The sequence below is a fragment of the Schistocerca piceifrons genome, chromosome 8, assembly GCF_021461385.2.
Source record: "Schistocerca piceifrons isolate TAMUIC-IGC-003096 chromosome 8, iqSchPice1.1, whole genome shotgun sequence".
Taxonomy (NCBI): Eukaryota; Metazoa; Arthropoda; class Insecta; order Orthoptera; family Acrididae; genus Schistocerca; species Schistocerca piceifrons.
The window spans coordinates 361,847,298-361,874,626 of NC_060145.1; positions in this window are offsets into that span (position 1 = coordinate 361,847,298).

Genomic DNA, 27,329 nt, shown 5'->3' on the forward strand with positions numbered 1-27,329 from the left:
TCGCCAATTGTGAACATTAGAAACTACTCGAAACACTGTTTTTTTCCCAATGGCATGTTCGCTGAAAGCTTCGACAAGCATCCGATGCGATTCTGCAGCAGGTTTCTTCAAATAATAACAGGAAACCAACGCTGTCCGCAAATCGTAGTTCGTAGGCACAAATTTTGACATGTTTATGGGTTTGAAACAGATACCGATGTATGGAAGTTGGGTTACTGTGTGCTGACATTCGTCGTCACCTGTTACAGGAAGCAGATATATAGGGAAATTCCAGTTTCATACTTTTACACCTGGAAGATCCCACTACAAAACAGGCGCAACCAAAGCTGTTACAGATTTAAGAAAACGGAAGGGATAGAGGATCAAACTGTATGAACGAAATGCTGAAAAATCTACTGCCAAAGAAGAAAAAACTTACGACACACCGACGATTATGAAGGATCGAGGGTGTATATACAGTAAATAATAATTTGCGCACTCGGATACCACAGCACGATTTTTGCATACTGACAGTATAAAAATGCCTAATGAAAATTCGTCCCGTGCACATTTTGGTAAATATGAAAGTAAAAGAGGCAATTTGGCAACAATGCAGCCATATGTGCGACAAGTACCTTCATTCAGTATCGTGCCGTAGAGCTGTGCTGCCCAATTATCATATTGATTAGAGTTTTGGAATAAAATAACCAAGTTTGCGAGTTCGATTCCGGGTCTAAATCTACACATATGGTTTTATTTTCTCATTTTGCATCCACTCAGTAAGCTTTTACACACTGTTTCCTAAGCGGTAAGTATCTTAGCAACACAAACGTTAATGTCAGACATGTCAGAATTATTCATGAATGCTAATAATCAGTTAAAAATAAATAAGCCATCGTAGCATACAAATACCTGTAGAACGTACCGTAAAGCAGATGTTAAAGATATTTTCTGCATTCAGCAAGAGCGGCCAGTTATCATATTTCAAATAAACTACCAGTGACAGTATATTATTCACCAAACGCACATAGTCTTCACGGTAGATGCTCAAAGCGACTTCCATGTATCTCCATACATTTACCAACACGCTGGATCACGCTTTTCTGAACTCTTCGCTGCATAGCTGCATTCACAGTTACAAGGGCAGCGTGCATGCACCCTACCAATTCTTCCACAGTCGTTGGCAGAGTAATGTAAACGTTTTCCTTCAAGCGTCCTCAGAAGAAGACATCCAGGAGATTTAGGTCGAGCGAATGCAGAGACCATGAGACAAGACCTGCACGACCAATCAATTTTCCGGGTATGATCAGTTGGATATCATTCTTGCGGCATTTCGAAACTCCATAGCTTTTCATCTTTCCCTATCTTCTGCTTTCCTCTTTGTTCTTTGATTCCTTCCTTTCGGTCCACTGACGTCATCCAGCATTTGGTATCTTCTTCTACCGTTCCCTGGTTTCCCCGGAATGGAAAGTTCAGTTGCCTGTACTACAAAGCAATCTCGTCTGAAATCATATCCTATTCCATGTAGCTCCATATTTTTCACTGGCAACAGCATCCTTCGATCTTCGTCTCTTCTCAGCGCGTCCTCCTCCTTGACTCTATCATTGTTGATGAGCTTCCGCATTCTGGGCTAATTCTGCACTTCACAAGTTCAAATATCCTCTCGTCCTGCTTTCTCAATGTCCATGTTTCTGCTCCGTACCAGGACATGCTCCATAACGAGCATTTCACAAGTTGCTCCCTTAGATCTGTGTTTAAACCACAAGCTAATAGACTTTTCTGCTTTCGGAGTGCCTCTTACAGACCGCCATTCTGTTTCTAATGTTTGTTCACATTTCATGTCAGTCCTTATGTAAAATACTTGAGTCCTCTCAATATTCTTTTACTTGTGGTCCTACCTTATACTTCGCTCTTTTCTGCTTTACGCCCATAACTATGCTTTTCTTTCTTGTTTTGTTTATTTTCATGCTATGCCTCACAGGTTTCATTCAGGTCTTCATATTCTGAAAGAATTACCTTGTCACCTTCGGATCTTATACATAGAATTTTCTGGGAATGGCTCTGCTTAAATCCTGTCGCGCATATCTCCCAGAGTGTTTAGGTGTATTGTGATGTTGGAGGAACAGCTTTTGTTAACCATGAAGCGGAATTTCATCTAGTGCTTGAGGCAAATTGTTTGAGAGAAATCCATGACACTCGCTTTGTCAGTCGGTCAAGCAATGTGTACGAAATCAATATACTGCGTCCCTATATTCTAGTCTAGTCCATACTTTGACCCAAAATCGGAACTGGTGGGGGACGTGAGGGTTAACTACACATCAATTGTGTGAATTGTGCATATCGAATATACTCTCACGTATCAACCTAGCTTCATCAAATATTGCGACACTTTTTACGAAAGCATCGTTGACGTCTTGTTGTTGTTGTTGTTGGAAAAATTAAAAACACTGCGTTCTCAAAAGGTGGACATCAGGACGCTGGACTTGCGTTAACGAATAATGATAGGCGTGGAGCACTTAAACGTGCAATACGTCAACGACCATGCGTTGCGATACATTTAGTTCTCTTGCTACCGTGTGTCTACTTCCTACCATGTGTCTACTTCATTTGCTTGAATTCATTGACAACTTCTAATCAATGACAAAAGAGGAGCAGAAAATCCACCCGTGTTCATCAGACGCACCAAGAGCCAAAAACGCGTCGACGTATTAGGCGTTTGTGTATGCTATACTCTGCCCATGCGGTTTTCCTTCGAACACAGGAAGAGAGTACAATTTGAGTAAGAGTGCGCATTGGAGTACATTTTATTAACTGTGAGCTACTTCCCTTATACATATGGTCTCTCTGTGAAATAGGAAGCCAATGTGAACTTCTCATTCGTCCAAGTGAACGTTGTTCCTAACGCGCATCAACCCAGTTACAGGCTGCTGTTGGTGGGGTCTTTACAGACACAGATTTTGTTACGCAACAGTTAGCTATCATTGTTGATTGTTTCATGAGAAAGTCTTCTGATTATTATTGATAATCATTCTTCGCATTCACTTACAGTCTAATTCAATTAGGCTAACTAATATCACACACATCAAAAGTAATTTTCACAGTCATGGACGTGTGGGGTGGCGCATTGTCCTTCTGGAACTGTCCAACTTCGTCATAATGCACAATGGACATGAATGACCATACAGGATACTTACCTTGGAGTCGTATTTAGACTATAACGGGGCCGATATCACTTCAACTGCAAACGTCCCACTCCATTATGGAGCCTCCACCAGCTTGAACAGCCTCCAGCTGATATGCAGGGTCCATGGATTCATGAGGTTGTCTCCATACCCATACACGTCCGGCCGCTCGATATAATCTGAAACGAGGCTCGTCCGACTAGGCAACATGTTTCCAGTCATAAACAGTCCAATGTCGGTGATATCGGGCTCTAGTCGAGGCGTAAATCTTTGTGTCGTGCAATCATCAAGAGTACACGAATAAGCATTCTGCTATGATATCCCATATCGATAATGTTTCGTTGAATGGTTAGCCCGCTGTCACTTATTGATGGCCCAGCATTGAAATCTGCAGCAATTTGCGGAAGGGTTGCACTTCTGTTACTTTGAACGATTCTCTTCAGTCGTCATTGGTCCCGTTCTTGCAGAATCTTTTTTACGACAGCAGTGATGTCGGAAAGTTGATGTTTTACTGCATTCCTGATATTAACGGTACAGTCGTGAAATGCCCATACGGGAAAATACCCAGTTCATCGCTACCTCGGATATGCTGTGTCCCATCGCTCGTGTGCCGACTATAACACCGCGTTCAAAGACACTTAAATCTTGATAACTTGCCATTGTGGCAACTGTAACCGATCTAACAACTGCGCCAGACACTTGTTGTCTTATATAGGCGTTGCCGACCACAGTGCCGTAGTCTGACTGTTTACGTATCTCTGTACTTGAATACGCATGCGTGAACCGTTTCTTTGGCTCTTCAGTGTATGATTTACTTGCAAGCAAAAGAAAATATTCCAAAGTTTCGTTTGCACGCTGAAACAGATAACTTTCGGCCGCTCCGAATCTCAGTGCTGTTTTGATACAAAATGACGTGAACGGTCTCGTTCCTCCATAGTTTTGCACTCTAGAGCGTGAAAGCTGTTGTCACTAACGCTGGTGTCGAAAACAGCTGTAGTGGACAAAATCCGCTGTCCGATGTTCGATAGTACCCGACCTTCCAATAAACCTAAATTGATCCCTTGGCCCTTAAAGCTTTGTAAGTACAGTTGGGTGGAATAGTTATGGTCTATCTTCAGGCGCCAGCCACTTCAAGTCTTTCAGCGTCCGTCATTCAAATTTTTGAACTGGATTGTGTTAATATGTCGGCGTTGAGGGGCTTTAGGCTAGACGTAAAGCTTTGTGTCATGCACTCATGACTGGTCATCTCCACTGCTTGTACTGACGGAATATTTTGGCCTGGTATTTCAGAATCTCTTATTTATGCATTGTCTTCCTTTCGTCGTTCCCATTCTTTTGTAGAAGGCACTTCACACTGCTGAAAATGCGGCTTCAGCAGAGCTGTGGAGCGATCTTGTCAGCAGGAGGCCGCAAACGACACCCGTCCCGACATCGATGGCTTGGCGTGGCGCGGCGCGGCGCTTGTGGATGTGTCTGGATGGCTGCCGGCGCCTTCGTGGCTTTCACCGCGCCTGGTATCGTTGCCTCGGTTTACGACGTCTCCGGAGATCGCGGCAAGAGCCAATCCCGCAAACAACGGCCACAGACGTCCCGATTGCCCAGCTCTGACGCTCAATAGCGTGGTAGTTCTACCAACCATATACTCTCTGTCAATCGCCTTAACATCAAGAAGTTACATGATTTTGTGGCGCTGCCTTTAGGAGATTTAAACATTTGCGAATAGCCAAGTAATTTAGAATTGTCAAATTAAAATATAAAGTAGAATGTGAACTCTTCCTGTTGCGGGGAATTTCTGAGCAAAAATGTGAAATTTTTGATATTTTTCAGGCAAACTCCGGTAATTCCACTTCTTCCTGGATAAAATTATGCTTAATTTTGCTCCGTGCGACACTTAAAAGTATTTTATTTTTAATTTTTTTGAATATATATAATGTTAGACACGCATCTCACAATGTACATAGATATTTCTGAAACTACTGTGATTTTCACCTATCGATTGAAGGGATGCAGTACTTAATGTCGGTTGTCCTGCTGTGCACAAAATGTCCACCGCTTGGCTTTGTTTCGTAGGAAAACGAGTGACTTTTATGTGATTTGCTGCAGCTTGACAGAAAATAAATACGTCTGGAATTGGCCAATCTCCTTAAGAATTGAAGATTCAGATGTAACCAGAATTTCCGAAACGCAAAATAGCGTGATTTGCATGAGGCAGAATCCACCTTCAGTGTGCAAATAGGTCAGCAGGCTGAGATGGCATACAGCCAGTGCAAGTGAACCTAAAGAGCTCAACAGTTTGAGGAACTAGGATCATTCGAAGAGAATCTAGCAAACAGTACTTAAGTTTAGGTAATGGCTTAGTTGATTTGAATATTTTAAATGTTGGCTATTGAAGGTGTATGTACTAGGAAAATTGCTTATGAAAGGCATATATATAGAGAGTAATATCAATTGTTTAATGTATTTGACGGTTTATTCAGAATGCTTACCAATTTGAGCATCTTTGCATGCCGAACACACGAGCGAGTCGTATTCTTTACCTTCCAGAGGTTTCAGGGTTATTGAACAGAGTTCGGGTGAGTGAAGGAGTCGGAAAAAGTTGTCGGCCAGATAGCGAGAGAAAGTGAAGTGTCACGGCAGAGTGGAGAGGGTGGATTGCGGATGTGTCGAAAAGAGATTTTTATTTGAGGTGTTCCAAGACGCGTGACTGAAGATACAGGACGATTTGATGCTGTTGTGTAGAGAGAAGCTCATTTGAGGGAAAAGAGGGCTAGTTTTGTAATTATGGTAGTGTAAGGATTTCATTGTGTTTAGCAATATCTGAATGTTGGTACCCAGGAAAACTACTAGTCAAGTGTTCACCATTGTAATTAGTTTCCCCCACCACGATTAACCTAAACATGATTCATTAGGATTCTATTATACTAAATTTTACGTGATTTAAAGAAAAAGTCTCTTAAAAGCATGTAGTACGATGTGTGGCAACGCTGATAAAGATAATATTGAGAAAGAGTATTATTTGATGCTTATTAGAGTTTTTCTGTGCTATTAAAAGGGTTCAGTATACTAGAAAAATAACCTTTTACTTACTTACAAAACTTTTCATGAAATGTACCCCGACAATTTAAATGAGAAACATGTGTTTTTTTTTAATGTTTCACTGTCATGTAGTGCACCACTGCGTGAACAGAGATTACCATTTTTGAATAAAGGACAAAAATATTTAATTTGCTAATCAGTTCGGCAAAAGAATTAAAAGGGCAAACATACATGAAGGGATTTATTTCAGCTCATCATTTTTGTAGTGCGGACAACAAAGCCGATTACCTATTGCACCGATCGTTTTTGAGAATATTAGAAACAGTTTTCATTTACAAAACTTCATATGAAGTCAATAAATGCGTTTTTATATGAGCGCACAGTATTTGTTACGCAACAGTTGGCTATCGTTGTTGATTGTTTCATGAGAGTCTTCCGATTACTATTGATAATCATTCTTCACATTCATTTACAGTCAAATGCAGTTAGGCTAACTGATATCACACACATTAAAAATAATTTTCAGTCATGTTATTGAGTTTAAAAGTAGTGTATCAAAAGCGATTCTGGGTGAGACACTGTAATGTTAGTTCAAATGTGTTTGCTTTCACATTGATAGCGAGAGACTTTGGCATATACACAGATACAAATCACTAACTAAACGTAAAACTTATTAGTTTCAACTAATTCCTTGTCTTGTAATCTTTGTGGGGGGTTACATAATCGCAGATGAATAGTTTTAGACAAGAAATGTACTTGCGGCAAGAGAGGTAATTACTTCCTCTAACTGTGGTATCAGAAAGTCATTTGTTACTTAAACAATGCAACCTTTAAGTGACTGATGTTAGGCAAATTAAGAGTTTCCAAATCACGGGGTGCAGACGAGTTCTTCACCAAAGAAGTAAGGTAAGCCCTAAGGAAGGTGCTTTCAGAGAAAGAGGGTGGCAACAAGAAGATTCTGATTATTCTGATGGGAGCGTCTGAGCCTTAATTTAAGAACGTGAGTGAATTTTTAACATTATCAGCTTCAGACTCGACTGATACAAAATGACATATTTACATTTATTCTTCCCATATGTGGAAAAGTACTTTTAATTGCTACATGAAACTTCGTGAGTTGTTTTATTATAGCTACTGAAGCACAACCATGGCAGAGTTTGAATGGATCGAAAGCAGTAGTAGTCAGTCTGGTCCCTACGGTCATTAGTAGGCGTTCTAGGTTTCTTGGTGGGCGGTATGCAGTAGGGGCCTTAAATTGTTATTTTGGGTTTCATATAGTTTGCTGTAAAGACTTATTATTATTATTATTATTATTATTATTATTATTATTATTATTATTATTATTATTATTATTATTATTATTAGATGCCTTAATTCTCTGTAAATCTGCCTTATAAAAGTTTGTAAAGTTCCTTCCCTATTTTACAAATAACCATTACTGTGGGGTCAGTGGGAGGCTAGAAAATTTTGCTACTAACAGAGATACAAAAGTGGACGGTAGATAAAAAAGTTTGACTAACTCAGTCTGAAGTTTGATGTTTGAATGTAAAAATATTTCACGTAAAGTTATGTACATTAGTACCTTTCGTTATATACATTTCGTTTACTAATTCTGCTTCAGTCAAAACAAATAATATGTATAGCTAATCTGTAAAAATTTTAGTGTTATCTTCATTGCTTCCAGAGATAAGCGTACATAAACTCAACTTATTTAAACAGTGGCAGCGTAGGCCATTCAAACTCCACTCAAAGTACACTTTTACCGGGTGTACAACTGTCAAAGAGGGTTCGAAAGGAAAAATCAAGAATGAACAAATGGGAAATACAGAATCACCGGGCAAAGTATTAGTCAACATTCTGCAGACTTTCGAGAGCTGTTAATAGTGTAGAGCTGTTACTAGGTGGTCATGTGACTCTCCAGTGATGACGTAAATCGTGGCAGTGAAGTGGTATTTGTCAGTCGATTCCATGGAACCGAGAGAGTAGGATGGGTCTACGCACAGACGTGACAGAATGACGGAAAGCATCTACCGTGCTTGGATGTGCTCGTGACCAAGTCATAAATTGCAATATTATCCGACCCCCTCAACCCCCCTCAACCCCCCTCAACCTCCCCCCCTCCCCCTCCCCCTCCCCCGACCCAATATCCTGCGAATGACGTGCGATAAACTGATACTGTCGTGTTCATCGTTTTTGCACTAGTATAGACGCCCCAAAGTTAGCTTAGTAGAAACTCCGTGCATTCGCAGTTCTCTTTACTCATCTAATTGTAAGCCGTTTTCGGGATTTCCCTTTGTGAGAGACCACGTGGGACCTAGAGCAAAGTAACGTCACATTGCATTGTCGATTCATGTGTCTAATTGGATAAGTTTTCTTTCTTTCAATTACAATAAATGATTATTGCGATACTTCCACTTTTCCTGCTAATTGACCCATTTTCTGTAATTTTTTTCTCTGGTTTCCTTTAGTTATTTGTACAAATCACTTTCTTAAGCGTCGTAGCTTCGTACCTCAAAAGGAACTTGCGGTACTTGTAGCGTATCAGATCCTGAAATTAAAACAATATCAGACAACCTAATTTAGAGGTCTTCATTCAGTATTCAGATAAACATTACACCAATAAGAATGTAGCCTCAACGTAAAATGCTATTCTAGGCCACGGGATGAATTGGCTTCTGTTTATAGATAGATTGGGAGCTGCTTCAAATGGGTGTGTTGGTCAAAATGCCGATAAACATGTACCAGAAATAACAAAGATACCTCAGGTACTAACCTCTCCGCTGCAGGAATTGTGCGATGTATCACTCCTTGTCACGTACCGAATGGTAGTAGTCAAAGTGCAATTACTCACGGAGGTCCAGTGTGTGCTACAATACCGTATGACATTGAAACTTGGTAGATATGCCAATTCATTAATGCGAAATCGATTTATGCAGGAACAATATTAGTTTCGGTTGTGGCTACGAGGAGAAAATGTCACGCTGTGCACTATTTGTTTGACAGTATGACATTCACGCTGTCATTTTACAATTAATAAAGTGAGCGAACACTGTAGCTATCGAGGAGATAAGCTGTGAGCTGTTATGGTTCAAATGGCTCTGAGCTGTTATGGTTCAAATGGCTCTGAGCACTATGGGACTTAACATCTTAGGTCATCAGTCCCCTAGAACTTAGAACTACTTAAACCTAACTAACCTAGGGACATCACACACATCCATGCCCGAGGCAGGATTCGAACCTGCGACCGTAGCAGTCCCGCAGTTCCGGATTGCAGCGCCTAGAACCGCACCGCCACCGTGGCCGGCGAGCTGTTATGAAAGTTTTTTATGTGAACGGCAGCAATTACTGTGCTGAGTTGAGAGAGTATCGCTGGCTGGAAGATCTGAGGAGGGCCCGATGACATTAAATGGATTAAAGAAGATGGCAATGAAATTCGGAAACACGCGTGAGCTTGATATTGCACCTGGAAGAGGAATGAATCCTATCCCGGTGAAAGTTATTGACTAGATAGTTGTTACTATAACTGAGCAGGCAACACTTGACCCTTGTAGTGCTCGTGTTCGTCCAGCGTCACAAGATTTGTCTGTCGCACGACACAAGGGAATGTCTCCCGGTTGTACTGTGGCTCTTCTTTGGCAGACAGAGTGGCGTGGCGAGATGTTACGCCTACCTGTCCATGTGACACAGCCATCACTTTACGATTAGCCACACTTCGAACCCAGTATTAATAGAACGATAAAATTTAATCCAGGATTGTTAATTACGTATTCGTTCTAGGGGCTGCGCTCGAATAACGCATGTACTATAGTACTTCAGAAGAACTCAGGCATATGCCACTATAACGCATACTAAACCCATTTTACGCAGCTCGTCAATAATATTATTACACGTGGAAAGTATTACTTCTGGTAGCAAATGTGAATTGATTAAACTTCATGGCCACGTTACTTTAAAATGGCACCTATACACGATTTCTAATTCTGTCTTACAGTACGTTGCGAAGGAAATCAATAAACCAGTATTCCTTATGGGAATTTATACACGTAATGTGACGCCCACTGTGACGTTATCTGGTACGATACTTACTATTGCCACCTTATTAAGACATTTAATAACTTCACGTGGCGAGATAACAACGGCTACAGCTGGTTATTTCTCTCAAAACAATGCTATCGATCGATAAGGTGCTCCACAGCAGAGCGCGTCAAATTACTACGAAAAACGCAATGCATATCAACACACGTATTGAATATTTACCGTAGCTAATGCTAATCTTACCTGCGGTAAGTACCGATTTAATAAAATCTCTCAAATATGAAATGCCGATTCGTCTCTTTTTGAGAGAATTCCGATCTTATCAAACAAAGTTATAATGTTACTAGAAACCAGCGATATAGCGGTAGCCACCTGTGCGTTAATACTAACAACGATGATCTCTGATCCCCCTTTCATATTGGAACTTATATTATCCTTATCTCTTTGAAACCTTGGGATAAATTTTAAATTGTGAATTTTATTACGTCGTTTCATATATCTCAAATGAAACTCTGATTCCAACCTTTTGTAGTATTTACTGAATTTAAATCGTAATTGAATTACAACAAACTGTTTTCTTTGTTTAGTTATCTTTGACACCACTGAAAGTCGCTAATCTTTGCGATAGTCGATTCTGAATGCTTTGAAACTCAAAATAAGATATTTCCTTCGTTTACGTTATTTACCCTTTATTTGTTTAGTTCGATTGATTAATTTCAAAGCAACTTTTAAACCTCAATGTGAGCGAGTGATACAAAAGCTAAGCCTCACACAAATTACAGACAACAAAAAGCCTACGTACCACCACCACTTTTGTACTAAATTTGGAATTAGAAGCAAGGCTCAGCCTCTTCAGATTTTGGTTTTCGCGTTTCCACTAACAATCCATCATTTAACTGTCATTCGTCACCATATCAAGCAATGGAATATCGTCATGTTACATCAACTGGTTTTGTTAGGCTGTATTCTCTCAATATAAACTGTGCAGATTCTGGTTCCAGGCTCTTATTAAACACAAACTCAGACTTCAACTCAACGCTAAATAAATAGCGTATGATACGCCACCATCCCGGTAGTGCGTACTAAAACGTCACAAACACAACCGCTCAACACTCAATTACCTTAGAGTTGGCGTCATACACCAACCACAATATTATCGCAAACTCTCAGTTACCTTAGAGCGTGCGGTCCTCTAAACGCTACAAAATATAACCACAACGCCTTTCCACGTCTTGTGCAGACCACGGAAACCATGAATCGTACTAACAGTCCAGTTCTGTGACTATCAGTCTTTTTTTTCTTTTTCTTTTTTTTTTTTTTTCTTTTTTTTTTTGGTCATCAGTCTACTGACTGGTTTGATGCGGCCCGCCACGAATTCCTTTCCCGTGCTAACCTCTTCATCTCAGAGTAGCACTTGCAATCTACGTCCTCAATTATTTGCTCTCAAACCATACTGTGTACCCATTAGACTGTTCATTCCGTTCAGCAGATCATTTAATTCTTCTTCACTTTCACTCATAATAGCAATGTCATCAGCGAATCGTATCATTGATATCGTTTCACCTTGTATTTTAATTCCACTCCTGAACCTTTCTTTTATTTCCATCATTGCTTCCTCGATGTACAGATTGAAGAGTAGGGGCGAAAGGCTACAGCCTTGTCTTACACCCTTCTTAATACGAGCACTTCGTTCTTGATCGTCTACTCTTATTATTCCCTGTTGTACATATTGTATATGACCCGTCTCTCCCTATAGCTTACCCCTACTTTTTTCAGAATCTCGAACAGCTTGCACCATTTTATATTGTCGAACGCTTTTTCCTGATCGACAAATCCTATGAAAGTGTCTTGATTTTTCTTTAGCCTTGCTTCCATTATTAGCCGTAACGTCAGAATTGCCTCTCTCGTCCCTTTACTTTTCCTAAAGCCAAACTGATCATCCCCTAGCGCATTCTCAATTTTCTTTTCCATTCTTCTGTATATTATTCTTGTAAGCAGCTACGATGCATGACCTGTTAAGCTGATTGTGCGATAATTCTCGTACTTGTCAGCTCTTGCCGTCTTCGGAATTGTGTGGATGATGCTTTTCCGAAAATCAGATGGTATGTCGCCAGACTCATATATTCTTCACACCAACGAGAATAGTCGTTATGTTGCCACTTCCCCCAATGAATTTATAAATTCTGATGGAATGTTATCTGTCCCTTCTGCTTTATTTGACCGTAAGTCCTCCAAAGCTCTTCTAAATTCCGATTCTAATACTGGATCCCCTATCTTTTCTAAATCGACTCCTGTTTCTTCTCCTATCACATCAGACAAATCTTCACCCTCATAGAGGCTTTCAATGTATTCTTTCCACCTATCTGCTCTCTACTCCGCATTTAACAGTGGAATTCCCGTTGCACTCTTAATGTTACCACCGTTGCTTTTAATGTCACCAAAGGTTGTTTTGACTTTCTTGTATGCTGAGTCTGTCCTTCCGACAATCATATCTTTTTCGATGTCTTCACATTTTTCCTGCAGCCATTTCGTCTTAGCTTCACTGCACTTCCTATTTATTTCATTCCTCAGCGACTTGTATTTCTGTATTCCTGATTTTCCCGGAACATGTTTGTACTTTTTCCTTTCATCAATCAACTGAAGTATTTCTTCTGTTACCCATGGTTCCTTCGCAGCTACCTTCTTTGTACGTATGTTTTCCTTCCCCACTTCTGTGATAGCCCTTTTTAGAGGCTATTCCTTATTGCTGCATCTATAGCGTTAGAGAACTTAAAACGTATCTCGTCATTCCTTAGCACTTCCGTATCCCACTTCTTTGCGTATTGATTCTTCCTGACTAATGTCTTGAATTTCAGCCTACTCTTCATCATTGTGATCTGAGTGTATATCTGCTCCTGGGTACGCCTTACAATCCAGTATCTGATTCCTGAATCTCTGTCTGACCATGATGTAATCTAATTGAAATCTTCCCGTATCTCCCTGCCTTTTCCAAGTATACCTCCTCCTCTTGTTATTCTTGAACAGGGTATTCGCTATTACTAGATGAAACTTGTTACAGAACTCAGTTAGTCTTTCTCCTCTTTCATTCCTTGTCCCAAGCCCACATTCTCCAGTAACCTTTTCTTCTACTCCTTCCCCTACAACTGCATTACAGTCACCCATGACTATTAGATTTTCGTCCCCCTTTACATACTGCATTACCATTTCAATATCCTCGTACATTTTCTCTATCTGTTCATCTTCAGCTTGCGACGTCGCCATGTATACCTGAGCTATCGTTGTCGGTGTTGGTCTGCTGTCGATTCTGATTAGAACAACCCGATCACTGAACCGTTCACAGTAACACACCCTCCGCCCTACCTTCCTATTCATAACGAATCCTACACCTGTTATACCATTTTCTGCTGCTGTTGATATTGCCCGATACTCATCTGACCAGAAATCCTTGTCTTCCTTCCACTTCACTTCACTGACCCCTACTATATCTAGATTGAGCCTTTGCATTTCCCTTTTAAGATTTTCTAGTTTCCCTACCACGTTCAAGCTTCTGACATTCCACGGCCTGACTCGTAGAACGTTATCCTTTCGATGATTATTCAATCTTTTTCTCATGGTAACCTCCCCCTTGGCAGTCCCCTCCCGGAGATCCGAATGGGGGCTATTCCGGAATCTTTTGCCACTGGAGAGATCATCATGACACTTCTTGAAATACAGGCCACATGTCCTGTGGATACACGTTACGTGTCTTTAATGCAGTGGTTTCCATTGCCTTCTGCATCCTCATGTCGTTGAACATTGCTGATTCTTCCGCCTTTAGGGGAAATTTCCCAACCCTGGGACAAGAGAGTGCCCTGAACCTCTATCCGCTCCTCCGCCCTCTTTGACAAGGCTATTGGCAGAATGAGGCTGACTTCTTATGCCGGAAGTCTTCGGCCGCCAATGCTGATTATTTATCAATATTTAGACAGTGGCGGGGGTCGAACCCGGGACCGAAGTTTTGATTATGAATCAAAGACGCTACCCCGAGATCACGGGTATAACACATAGTTTATCCAAATATGGACAACAGCTTCCTTAAATCGAGCGTAACATTTTCTCAGCACTAGCTCGTCATCTCTTACCTCCGTGACCACGAATAAGCTATATGTACGCCCTACGAGCGACAAACAATTCATTCACCAAGTACGATGTCGTATCTAAACTTTTCCAAAGCTTACCATCAGAACAATCTCAAATTAAGTGACATCAGTTTACCCTAAATTTCTCTACGGAACGGTATAAACTCAAAGCAGATATACTGCAGAACTAGTCAGCAAAAACCGATCACACTAACTTAGTGATCCAAAATCTGATCAAACTCTAAATCGATATCTCCATTCGAACTTATAAACGATATTCGCGGTCCCGAGAAGATCGACGATCCATTGTCTTTCCCTAGGTGACTATTATACGAAATGTCTATCTAGAGCTTCCACAGAGCAACTCTCTCGTAGGGCGTACGTGTAGGACTGAACTTCTAACACTCGATAACCATAGGGGAAACAGGGTATAGAGGATTGTTCAATACTAGTCGTCGGATTTGACCTACGACACAATTGTTACTGTTACGTCAAGTTTCGGTTCGTATTTTGAACTGAATTTCTGTGGAGTATTCTACATCTATATCTACATGGATACTCTGAAAATCACTCTTAAGTGTCTGTCAGAGGCTCATTCTATCGATGGTAGTCTCGTTGGTTTTTACAGAAAATGATTTGTTAATCTTTGCGCGGAATTTGAAATTGCGTTTCAGTTATTAGTGGCATTGCGAAATACGGAGGTAAGTGCGAGGCCAAGTTCCGCTCCGGATTATGAAGATGTGGAAAACAGTGGGATTGGGGACCAACATATTCCTCTCGTTCGTTTCAATATTGTGAAATTACCTGATGAATTGAGGGAACAAATAAATGTCATCAGTTTTGCGATGTATTTGCGATTTAGTTGCTTGCTATTGTAAATGTAGTGTGTTTTATTACCGCAATTTTCATCTCTATACCAGTTTCGTGTAATAGTGACATGCTGTGTAGTGTTTCTCGCATTGTGTAGTGATGTTATCAGTTGTTTGATGTTGGTGTTAGCGAATTCGTAGGTAGGAATTGAATACATGTCGAGGAGGAGGTGGAGTGAAAAAATAAGTTGTATTGTTTTAGAATTACGGAAGAACTTCCGAATATTCGAGAGAATGGTTAGCTCATGAGTCGATAGAACAGCTTAACCTCACGATAATCGATTTGTTTAGTCGGAGGTCTAGGTTAGGATGGAATGTGACGATATGGATGTGAGTAGGCAAAGCCAACAAATCTTATATCTTAAAATGGAAAAGGTGTATGTGGTGACAAATTGATTTGTAACGTAACCTGAAGTCTTGGTTAGGTTCGAATGTAACAGTATGGTTATGTGTTGGCGAAGCCAAGATTATGATGGCGAAAAGGTGTCTATGATGACAGCTTGACCTGTAGCGTAGCGAGGTCTAAGTTAGCTTGGAATGCAACACTATCATTGTGGGTTGGCGAAGCCAACTAATGTGACAGCGGGAAAGCTTTCTGTGGTGACAGACTGATTTCTAGCGCAGCCTGAGGTCCAGGTTAGATTAAAATGCAAAAGAATGTTTGTGAGTTGGAGAAACCAATAAATGTGAGAGCGGAAAAGCTTTCTGTGGTGACAGAATGATCTGTAGCGTAACCTGTGGTCTAGTTTAGGTTGGAATTTAAGTTTGGTTGTGAGCTGGCATCGGACCTTACAGCGGAAAAGCTTTCCGTGGGACAGACCTATATGACCAAAATGTAATGTAGCCTGAGGTCTAGGTAAGGTTATAAATCAACAGTCTTCTCGTTAAAGGCAAGAAAACTACATGTGTTAAGAGACTCACCTATGGTGTAGCTACAGATCTTATTACGTTTAATGTGTAAATTTCTTTGAGGTATCGAAGGAAACGAATGTCAACATGAATGTACGGTGCCCGGTTAATCTGTATTGTACGTCTATATATATAATGCTCTTCGCAATAATATCCAACTTGTATTTACGACTTTGCCGAATATTTGGGGTATGTGATGCAATTACGAGTCGTCAATAGAAAACTACAGCTGATATCATCTGCAAATGAGTATTATCTTTGGCTAACAAAATATTAACAATATAACGTTATCAGTTTGTCTTAGTTCAAATACTAAACGATTTCCGAGGAACTATTTATTAGAAATAGGGAACCATTATCAATAGTCTCAGACTTTGGAAAAGTAATTGAGCTTGTAAGTGTATTTCTAGTTCACTTTTTTGTACGATTTTGACTCTTTCATGTAGTAGTGTACAAAAGCGCATTTTCGATTTGCTTCCATGTTTACCAGTCGTTTCTTTCTTTCTTTATATTTTACGTTCTGATGTCCAATATAGCAATAGTGTGTGTGTATCTAAGACTGGGCCCACTCGATTACTATTTTGTTCTAAAAACTATTTCTTTCATTACGATATTCGTAATCCGAAGTATTTTTTTCCGACTTTGTTAATTTTCTTTTCTCACTATTTCTATTTCGTTGAAGAAATGCAAGTTGATACGACGTTACATTGAGTATAATATTTAAGACGTTTGTCGCATGTTTTTTACTAACCGAAGTAAACGACTCGTATCGAAGACTCTTCTTCATCCGGGGAAACAATTTTTGACAGTTACTTCACGATTGCATTAATTTTCAAAATTAACTGTTTCTTCTTCTGCGGCCTTCGCTGCGCCGAATAGTGGCCATCTGAATGGGATGGATCTCTGATGTGGACAACTGTTGGCTTCTGCAGCTGGCGCATGGAGACTGCCGGAGCTTGTTCGAACTGTCAAACGGAGACGTTTCTCACTTTTCTGCAACAGTTTGATACAAAAAGGCTTTAGCCACAGAACTCTATTACATTTACAACCATTCTTCAGTTATTAACAACTTTCAAAGCACTAAATTAATATGCTGAAGTAACTAAGAATCCGTGACGGCAGTCGAAAACCTTTCGCCCGCCAAACGGTCTATTTTACACTGGTATCCGTACAAGACCTAGAAGGTACAGCAACTGAAACCTCATGATCCGCAGCAACGTCCTCAATTTGCACTTCGGTTTCTAGTTTGGACTGAAGCTGATGACATGTGGCCGGGCAATATTATATGGAGTGGCGAGGCGCACTTTACAATACAGGGTGCAGCGAATACACAAGGCTGCCGCAAATGGGCTACTGTTACCACGTGTTGCCCACGAAGAGCCACTGCACTCGCCAAGGCAAGATTACATTCTGTGTTTACTGTGTAGAACTCTATGATATTTTGCATGACGATCATGTAACGGCTGTCTGCGGTTGAAGCTACCGAATGATAAAATACTTAAAATCAGAGTGTCATAATATAACATACAGATATGTACTGATTTTCTCAGTATATATGAGCATTGTTTATAAAAATAAAAATGCCAAAAGAAAAGAATGGTAGTGAATCCCATACTGTTCAAGAGTTAAATTCCAGATGTCAAGCTGATTTCATAGACTTCTAGTTGCAGTGAGATGGCGACTATAAATTTGTGACGGGTTGTTCTCAGGACACAAAACTCGAGAACAGCTAGGAAGGTATGCGATAACATTACTGATATTTTTACGTTGATAGGTATTCCCTCACTGTTTCAGTCAGACAATGGTAGAGAGTACGTTAGCAAAATAATGAACGCAATTATAGGACTGTGCACGACAAACCTAGACACAGCCAGGTGAAAACAGCCTAGAGCGAGCAAATCACGAGACGCGAAGTATACTAACTGCATGGATGTAGGAGCACAGCACCACGGAGTGGAGCTGTGCACCGAGGTTTGTGCAGTCAGTGAAGAAAAGCGCAGTTCGTGTTCGAATTAAAAGGTCTCAGTACCAAGCCATGCTTGGATTCCTCCTAAACATTGTTTGCTTCGTCAAGTTTGCCTTCTGACAAACTTTCACTCTGAGGACGACCTTGAAAATGTAATTAATCAAATGAGCATTAACAGTGAGAAAGGGAAAGAAACGTTGCGTTACAATGATCATAGGAAATCTCCGGTGCGAGAAGATAACATACAAACAGGTACACAGGTTGAGAACAGAGGGAAAGAATTTGCCCCAGACAGTAAGAAAGACTGCCTGGCTGGTTTAGACGAGGCAGAACTGGGGTGTACAGGGCTTAGAAGAACAAGCACAAAGAATACAGCAATGCTCAGATCGTAGTTTTCCAACAGTGGAAATGTAATTTACAGTTGGAGGTACAGTTTCTGACTTCGATCGAGGAAGGGGAAATGCAAGTACGATCTTGTGTGTCGTCTTCAAGACAACAACTAATGGCTTCAAGCGAATCGGGACGAGACGTACGATTGCGACTACGGCATTATTGTGTTTCAGATCCCATATCAATACTTGTCCTCTCAGAATAATCTCGGGGGAGAAAGACGCAGCAGGGGAAACTGTTGCTCTGAGGACAAGTGGGGAAGCGGCCTGAGATTCTCCATATGAAATGCTATCATGGATGTCAGAATCTGAGACGCTTTTGGAAAAAGAAAGATGTGTTGTACAACTCTAAATGCCATGGTGCACTTCCTAACTGCAGTAAATGGATTTTACGTAAAATGACTGTGTCCTCAAATAGGGGCCCATAGAATGCACCTTTCGAAATGTTACTGTGTTTTGTTGTTGCAGCATCTTGAATTTTGTATGAAATGCCTCTAGTTTCATATTGCCGATGATGAAACGAAAATTTCAAAATATGACTATATTTTATTATTGCAACCACGGATCACGTTTCTTACTCTTGGCATTAGACACATACCTCAACTAGCGTTGTGCACTAAGGCTATTGAACGTCTGTTGTTTGACAAAACTGGAACTAATAATCCACATTCTACTGTCTTCAAACATCCAATGTAACGTATATACCTATATGTATATACTGGACGAGCAGCAACCAAACCTGGAATACATATCACCTACTTTCTGGGGAGAACCACTCTGGGTATGAAAACCTCCTACACCTCAAAAAGGAGAAGAGGGAGGGGGGACGCAAAACAATGCGCAACTCGCAACACGCAAATAGCCAGGATATAGTCAGCCATCCAGTATTTTATAATTAGAGCACATAGTTACTTACAGCCACCTATACACATAATTTCGTACTTTTACGAGACTTTTTCTCTCTGATAATCTCTACAAAATGATGAAAGGAAATCGATATTTTAATTTATCACCTCTTTGCTGTTTACACTGTTGGCAACACATTTTGCAGACTGTTATCACATATGCCACAGAATATACTTGCAAAAATGTTTATAATTATACAAGACATCGTTCACGTGATATGAAGTCGTAACACTGAGATGCATAAAAAACTGCTAGACTACAGATAAAATACGGATATGCATACAAATATGTTTGAAATATGTTAAATATATGTGAGATATATGTTACATATGCGTGTGCAGGAGAACCCATGAGAAAAAGTCTCCTCCTAAGCCTCTGGACCCAGTTCATCCAAACTTGGTAGTAATATTACTTACTACCTGGAAAGAAATACAGTGGGGGTAAGAACCAGAAACCTCCAGTTGGGGAGGGAAAGATAATGTGGAGAGAGAAGGTGGGAGGAGGAGATAGATAGACAGAGAGGGAGAAGGAGGAGATACACACAGATAAAGGTGAGAAGTAGGTGGAGAGTAGAAGAGGGAGGGGATATAGACAGAGATAGGAAAGAGAAAATGAACAGAAAGAGGGGAGGAATAATTGACAAGAGAGAAGTGGAGCAGGAGATAGAGAGAGGGGTAGGAGGAAATGGACAGAGAAAAGGAAGAGGAGGAAATGGGCAGAGAGGAGGAGGGGAGGAGGATGTGGAAAGACAGAGGGGGGAGGAAATAAAGGGGACTGGAGGAGATACACTTTGAGAAGGGGAGGAGGAGACATGGGGAGTGGGAGATGGATGCAGGAGGAGCAGCAGATGGGAAAAGTGGAGATTCTAAGAGAAATGGAAGAGTAGGAGGACAGATGTGGGAGAGGAAGTGATGGTCACAGATAGGGGGAAGAGGAGATAGAGAAAGAAATGGATACAGAAGAAATAGACAGAGAGAGGGGAGATGTGCAGACGAAGAGAGAAAGGAAAAGTAGAGAAGATGGCCAGAGAAAGTTGGGAGAATGGACTAGGGAGTGAGATGGAAGGAGGGGGAACATGGAGAAGGAGATATAGAGGTGGGAGAAGCAGAGGGAGGAAAGTGAGGAGAATACAGGTAAAGCGGGTGGTGGAAATGGATAAAGAGAGATTGATGGGGAATTGGGCAGAGAGAGTGGAGAAAAGATAGGTAGACAAGGGGGGGGAGAGGACCAGGGAGGCAAAGAAAGGCAAGAGGAGATGATAGGTGTAGAGAGGTGAGAGGAAGAGATGGATAGCAAGACGGGTAAGGAGGAGATTCCCAACTGGAGGGGTAGGAGCAGATAGGCAGAGAAAGGGGCAGGACGAAATGGATACAGAGGGCGGCGGGGGGGGGGGGGGGGGTTGGGGAGTGAGACAGAAAAACCGAGGGGGGGAGGAGGAGGCGAACAGGAAGGGGGCCGATGAAATGGGCACCGGGAGGGGGAAGGAGGAGATGGACAAATACAAGACTGGAATAAATACATACATACATGGGTAACACAGGATACTCATCTAATACGTGTACATGATCGCCAGTGTACAACAGCTGTACATTAACCTTACCAACAAAAAGATTTACTATCGTCACTGTTGCTTGATCCTTGACAATTAGACAATTTAATCAATCTTCACCACTTCAGGCGATGGCCTCAATCCAAATAATCTTCCCGATTTTGTTAGAACTGAGATGGAAATTCGATTTACGTTATTAATAAGTCGTCACCTATGCTGTACGCCTTTCCATTTCATAGTTCCACTAAAATACACAGGGTCGACAGAAAATTCGATCGCGTAAATTTTGGTTTAAGGGGTATTATATTTCGATAACAACTGACACTCCATGGTGGGCAATAGTAGGTCCAGCTATAAAAATAAATTTGCTCTCGTGTCTACCTCGGACATTCAGGAAAATTCTACAAATCCTTCCCACAACAAAAGCCTGAAACCACTCTCAGTATATATGGTTCTCACAGGACAACAACTTAACACCAGAAATTTTTCTAAACTTGCAGCGATCAAAATTCATTTTTCCACACACAGCTAATCCCTGCGTTCGAGCTGTTACGATGAGATTATCAGTTTATGACCATTAGTTGTCTTCTCAATCTAACTTCCTTCTTCATAAAGGATCCAAAAGTGGACAAACAAATATACTTAAGTTCCTCTACGAAATCATAAATAAATAATGCATGCGTTAATAGTTGTAACCACGTAATATTAGCAATAGAGCTAAAATGCTTTGACCTGATCTGACAGCGTTTAATCTACACGCTTAATACAATCTCCAAATGCGACTTTCCCAACTCAAGAGTCAACAGCTCTCTTTTAGTGCTCTTTAAGGCAGTGATCACTAAACTGATCATTAAACTGCTGTCAGCGGTTCTCAGTCATATTTTATAGTTATGTGTATTTAGCGACTAACAGCCGAATCCTAAAACGTCAAATACCATTAAGAGGTTCTGAAGAGTTTTGTTTTCCTGCTCAGTAACAAAGAAAAATATTTACAGAGACAGTAATAATTTTTGCTGCGCCCTATTTTGATTGATGTTGGTGGATTCGGCCGCTCACTTCCAGGGGCGTAGGGCTGAGCAGAGCGGCCACTGCAGGGTGGAGGTCATAAGAGGGGAAATGTCTTTTAGTGCTTCTGCCCACACGGACGTGTGTGACTCTTCCCGATCAGTTGCTATGGTACAAATTTCAAACGGAAGTGACATGCATTTGTGAATGTGCATTATGGAGACGGTCTTCTTGAAATGCAGTACATGCAGGATGATTGCGTGATGATGTTACGAACTTTTGGGGATGATGGAAAAGGGTAGGCATTTGAGGTAAGGGATTATGGTATGGAAAGGACCGAGTGGAATGTTACAGCCAACATTATTCTGATACCACTGACAGTGGAATACGTGTACTGGTACTGTTGTTGCTAATATTGTAGGGTAGGCCACTTTCAGAGGTGATACGATGCACCAGAACAAGAATAAGATATTCAGTAAATATGGGCTTTAAAATACGTACTTAAGAGTTATGGTCACTTCTTTAGTAGAATACATATTATATATATATATTTACAGCAGCGAAGATGAACAAGTTTTCATATGTGTTAAGGTATCCATTATAGAGCTCATATTTACTAAACTGTGTCTGGAAAGGTCTTGACGGCCCAACGATAACGAACAACCGCCGTGTCATTCTCAGCCCAAAGGCGTCACTGGATGCGCATATTGAGCGGTATGTGGTCAGCACACCGCTCTCCCGGTCATTGTCAGTTTTTGTGACCGAAGCCGCTACTTCCACGATGGCCTCAAAATTTCTGAGTGCACTTAGCTTGCCAACAACGTTCGGTAGATTGGACGATCATCCATCCAAGTGATAGCCAAGCCCGACAGCACTTAACTTCGGTGATCTGACAGGAACCGGTGTTATTAATGCAGCAAGACTGTTGGCAGAGCTCATGTTTACTGAACATGTATTTCTTGTTTTGCTCCATACTACGTACTCTAAAAATATGGATACTGAAGAGTTTGCAGTAGACGAAATGTGTTGCACAGTATCGAAGATGAAGTAGTACTCATAACTCTTAAGGTATACGTTTTAGAGCTGATGTTTACGAAACATTTTGTTCTTGTTTTGGTCCATACTCTTCCCTCTGAAGTTACCTAAACTACAATATTAGCAGCACCTGTACTGTTACATGTAGTCCATTTTCAGAGATATCAGAACGGTTTTCGCTTCTCGTAACTTCCGACCTGGGCGTTTCAGGACCAGGGCCTCTTAACTCAGAATGACATATTTATCCTTCTCCACCATCCTTCAAAGTGGACATAATCGTGGACTCATGCTGTAATTGTAGCAAGAAATATGAAATTAAGACTTTTTAATACAACGTAATGAAACGAGGAAATATGACATAGAGGGCATTTGATAAAAATTTGTGGTCGGGCACCACATAGCGGGATACATTTAAATATAATTACTGTTATTAATCAATTAATCAGCCGAAGTTGGCAGGAATTTGAAACAGAACAGTCAAAATGAAGTGTTCTGAATAGCACCAACGTATCACGCCCTTTGTCTGTTGGAAGTCCATACGCTACTAATTTATGTAGAGTTACTAATTAATGATGAAGTCTGTGCGTATACGATCCGAGGTGCGGCCACTCAGTGTCAGTACTGACTCTTGAACAAACATGTTTGAGGACCACTGTAAGGTAAATGTCCTCAAGAAAATCTCTCAAACTATTATTCTCATGCAGTTTTCAATGAAACCTTAGTAAAACTGAGAAACCATTAAAATTCTGACAAAGTGGACGGCTTCGCTCTCGCAGTATGCTCTTTGGCGTCACGGTGTATCAGCATAGTTATTTTATACAAGCTTTTACATCAAGAAATCAAAAGAAAACTGCATGAACGTTAAACTGAAACAAATGTCTTTCTACACATAGCACTCATTAGGAATCAATGTTAGGTGACAGTTTTCTCGTGACACCTACTACGCCAAATTTAGCACGTTATAAACTAAAAATGGCTCTGAGCACTATGGGACTTAACTTCTAAGGTCATCAGTCCCCTAGAACTTAGAACTACTTAAACCTAACTAACCTAAGGACATCACACACATCCATGCCCAAGGCAGGATTCGAACCTGCGACCGTAGCGGTCGCGCTGCTCCAGACCGTAGCGCCTAGAACCGCTCGGCCACCCGGCCGGCACGTTACAAACTGTGCCTCAAGTTTTCTTTCAACTTATTTATGCACTGGACAAGTATCTGCTCCGTAGAAGAGTTCATGATGAGAGGGGGCATCGATAGTTATCACTCATTGAAAAGAACCTTCTAGAGACACAGCAGCATCAGTAGAATCGATGTAATACAACGCGTTGGGCCATATATGGAGTGACGCTGAATGAAACACGTTACCTGCCAAGAAGTCGATGCTGGAGCCTCTATATACTCCTTCCACCTATCTGTCTTCCCTTCTTTGCTTAGAACTGGGTTGCCATCTGAGCTCTTGATATTCATACAAGTGATTCTCTTCTCTCCAAAGGTCTCTTTAATTTTCCTGTAGGCAGTATCTATCTTACCCCTAGTGAGACAAGCCTCTACATCCTTACATTTGTCCTCTAACCATCCCTGCTTAGCCATTTTGCACTTCCTGTCGATCTCATTTTTGAGACGTTTGTATTCCTTTTTGCCTGCTTCATTTACTGCATTTTTATATTTTCTCCTTTCGTCAATGAAATTCAATATTTCTTCTGTTACCCAAGGATTTCTATTAGCCCTCGTCTTTTTACCTACTTGATCCTCTGCTGCCTTCACTACTTGATCCCTCAAAGCTACCCATTCTTCTTCTACTGTATTTCTTTCCCCCATTCCTGTCAATTGTTCCCTTATGCTCTCCCTGAAACTCCCTACAACCTCTGGTTCTTTCAGTTTATCCAGGTTCCATCTCCTTATATTCCCGCCTTTTTGAAGTTTCTTCAGTTTCAATCTGCAGTTCATAACCAATAGATTGTGGTCAGAATCCACATCTGCCCCTGGAAATGTCTTACAATTTAAAACCTGGTTCCTAAATCTCTGTCTTACCATTATGTAATCTATCTGATACCTTTTAGTATCTCCAGGATTCTTCCAGGTATACAACCTTCTTTCATGATTCTTGAACCAAGTGTTAGCTATGATTAAGTTATGCTCTGTGCAAAATTCTACAAGGCGGCTTCCTCTTTCATTTCTTCCCCCCAATCCATATTCACCTACTATGTTTCCTTCTCTCCATTTTCCTACTGACGAATTCCGGTCATCCATGACTATTAAATTTTCGTCTCCCTTCACTACCTGAATAATTTCTTTTATCTCGTCATACATTTCATCAATTTCTTCATCATCTGCAGAGCTAGTTGGCATATAAACTTGTACTACTGTAGTAGGCATGGGCTTTGTGTCTATCTTGGCCACAATAATGCGTTCATTATGCTGTTTGTAGTAGCTAACCCGCACTCCTATTTTTTTATTCATTATTAAAGCTACTCCTGCATTACCCCTTTTTGATTTTGTATTTATAACCCTGTAATCACCTGACCAAAAGTCTTGTTCCTCCTGCCACCGAACTTCACTAATTCCCACTATATCTAACTTTAACCTATCCATTTCCCTTTTTAAATTTTCTAACCTACCTGCTCGATTAAGGGATCTGACATTCCACGCTCCGATCCGTAGAATGCCAATTTTCTTTCTCCTGATAACGACGTCCTCTTGAGTAGTCCCCGCCCGGAGATCCGAATGGGGGACTATTTTACCTCCGGAATATTTTACCCAAGAGGACGCCATCATCATTTAATCATACAGTAAAGCTGGCGAATATAAATTGTATGTAAGAATACCTTTATGGATTTTGTCGGCATTTCAAAGAGAAAATAGAGATTATAACTCAGAAGAAAATTACCTGTTAGTTTCAAAGATTAAACAGGAGCAGCATTTAACAGAAAATATTCAAATGAGAGTCGGCAGATTGTTCGATCCCACAACACAAACACAATGCACTTAGCTCTTCTCCAAATTATTATTTTCTTTGTGATGCTAAGGGCGTACAAGTTGTTCAGTTAAGTCTCTGAGTTACGTACTTGGTCACAGCGGCTTACTGTGTGACATACAACGTGTTATTTGTATCAACGCATTCTACACAGATTCAACTGGTTTTCCTGCAATATCACGAAACATTCAGCTTGGCACTTTGGCTCTTTTGAATTTCTAGTCTTCAATTACAGCGCGCATAGAAACATCTATGCAGCCATTTTTCCGGCGCTTCATATGCGAATGCAACACTATAACATCAGTGGGAAGTGCCTTCTACATACTCTTCAGAGTGGTTTGCAGAGTGTAAATGTGTTTGCAGATTAGGTCTTACGTTTTAATGTAATGCCTTTGCAATACAACATCCAATACGCACCCTTTACAACAGAGAAATGGTATTTATTCAATAATTTTACCTCGAAACTCTTCCATTGGTCCATATTTGCATATGAAAACAATAATATTGGATGTGCGTGCGCCTTGATGCAAAACGATTTCTTTATTTAAAAATTAAATAACAAAAGTGTTTTGCATCAAGTCGAATACACAATTCCATATTCTTGCTTTTGGATATTTTTTCATTAACGCTTAGTAGAACTCCAGCAGTTTTCGAAAGATGAACATTGAATGCGACCGGTCTTCAGCGACAACGCACTTGTAATTTTACACAGCATGCCTCTGAAGACGACATACGTATGAGGCACCAAGCACAGTGAGAACATGTCTGCCCTTCCACACCAAAGAATCAGTCTGACGATTGGTAGCAGATGCGGCCGAGCTTTAAAAGGATCTGGTGTGGCAGCAGCCGCGAAGCGGATGTATTGGACGGAAGCAGAACCATGTAGACCGCACGAGTGGGGCGCCCAAACGCACCGCCGCGTAAATTGACGATAACTACCACAAAGGATCCCTTCAACACACACACTCGCGCACGCACACACGCACACACACACACACACACACACACACACACACACACACACACACACACACACACTAGAATGCTAGAATGTACCGCTTTGAAGCTGCATTTACGAAACGTACAAAATATTAAACCTATGTGAGGTAACGAGTATGTACTTGTAAGTACGCTGCTTTCAAGTTCACTAGTCAATGACGAATTCACTGTGTAATATTAAAAGGAGCCCTTTGAGTGCGAGGTCGCAAAAGGCCAATGATATTTACGGCATTCGACACCCTACGTGTTGCCTACCATTCAACCAGAATGTTCGCGGCTAATGCCAACAAGGGCCAGGGCTGGAGGTATCCAATGATGAGCACAGGATGAGGCTATGGAGCGCAGCTGGATTGCTCAGTCGACGAATAACTTGCAAC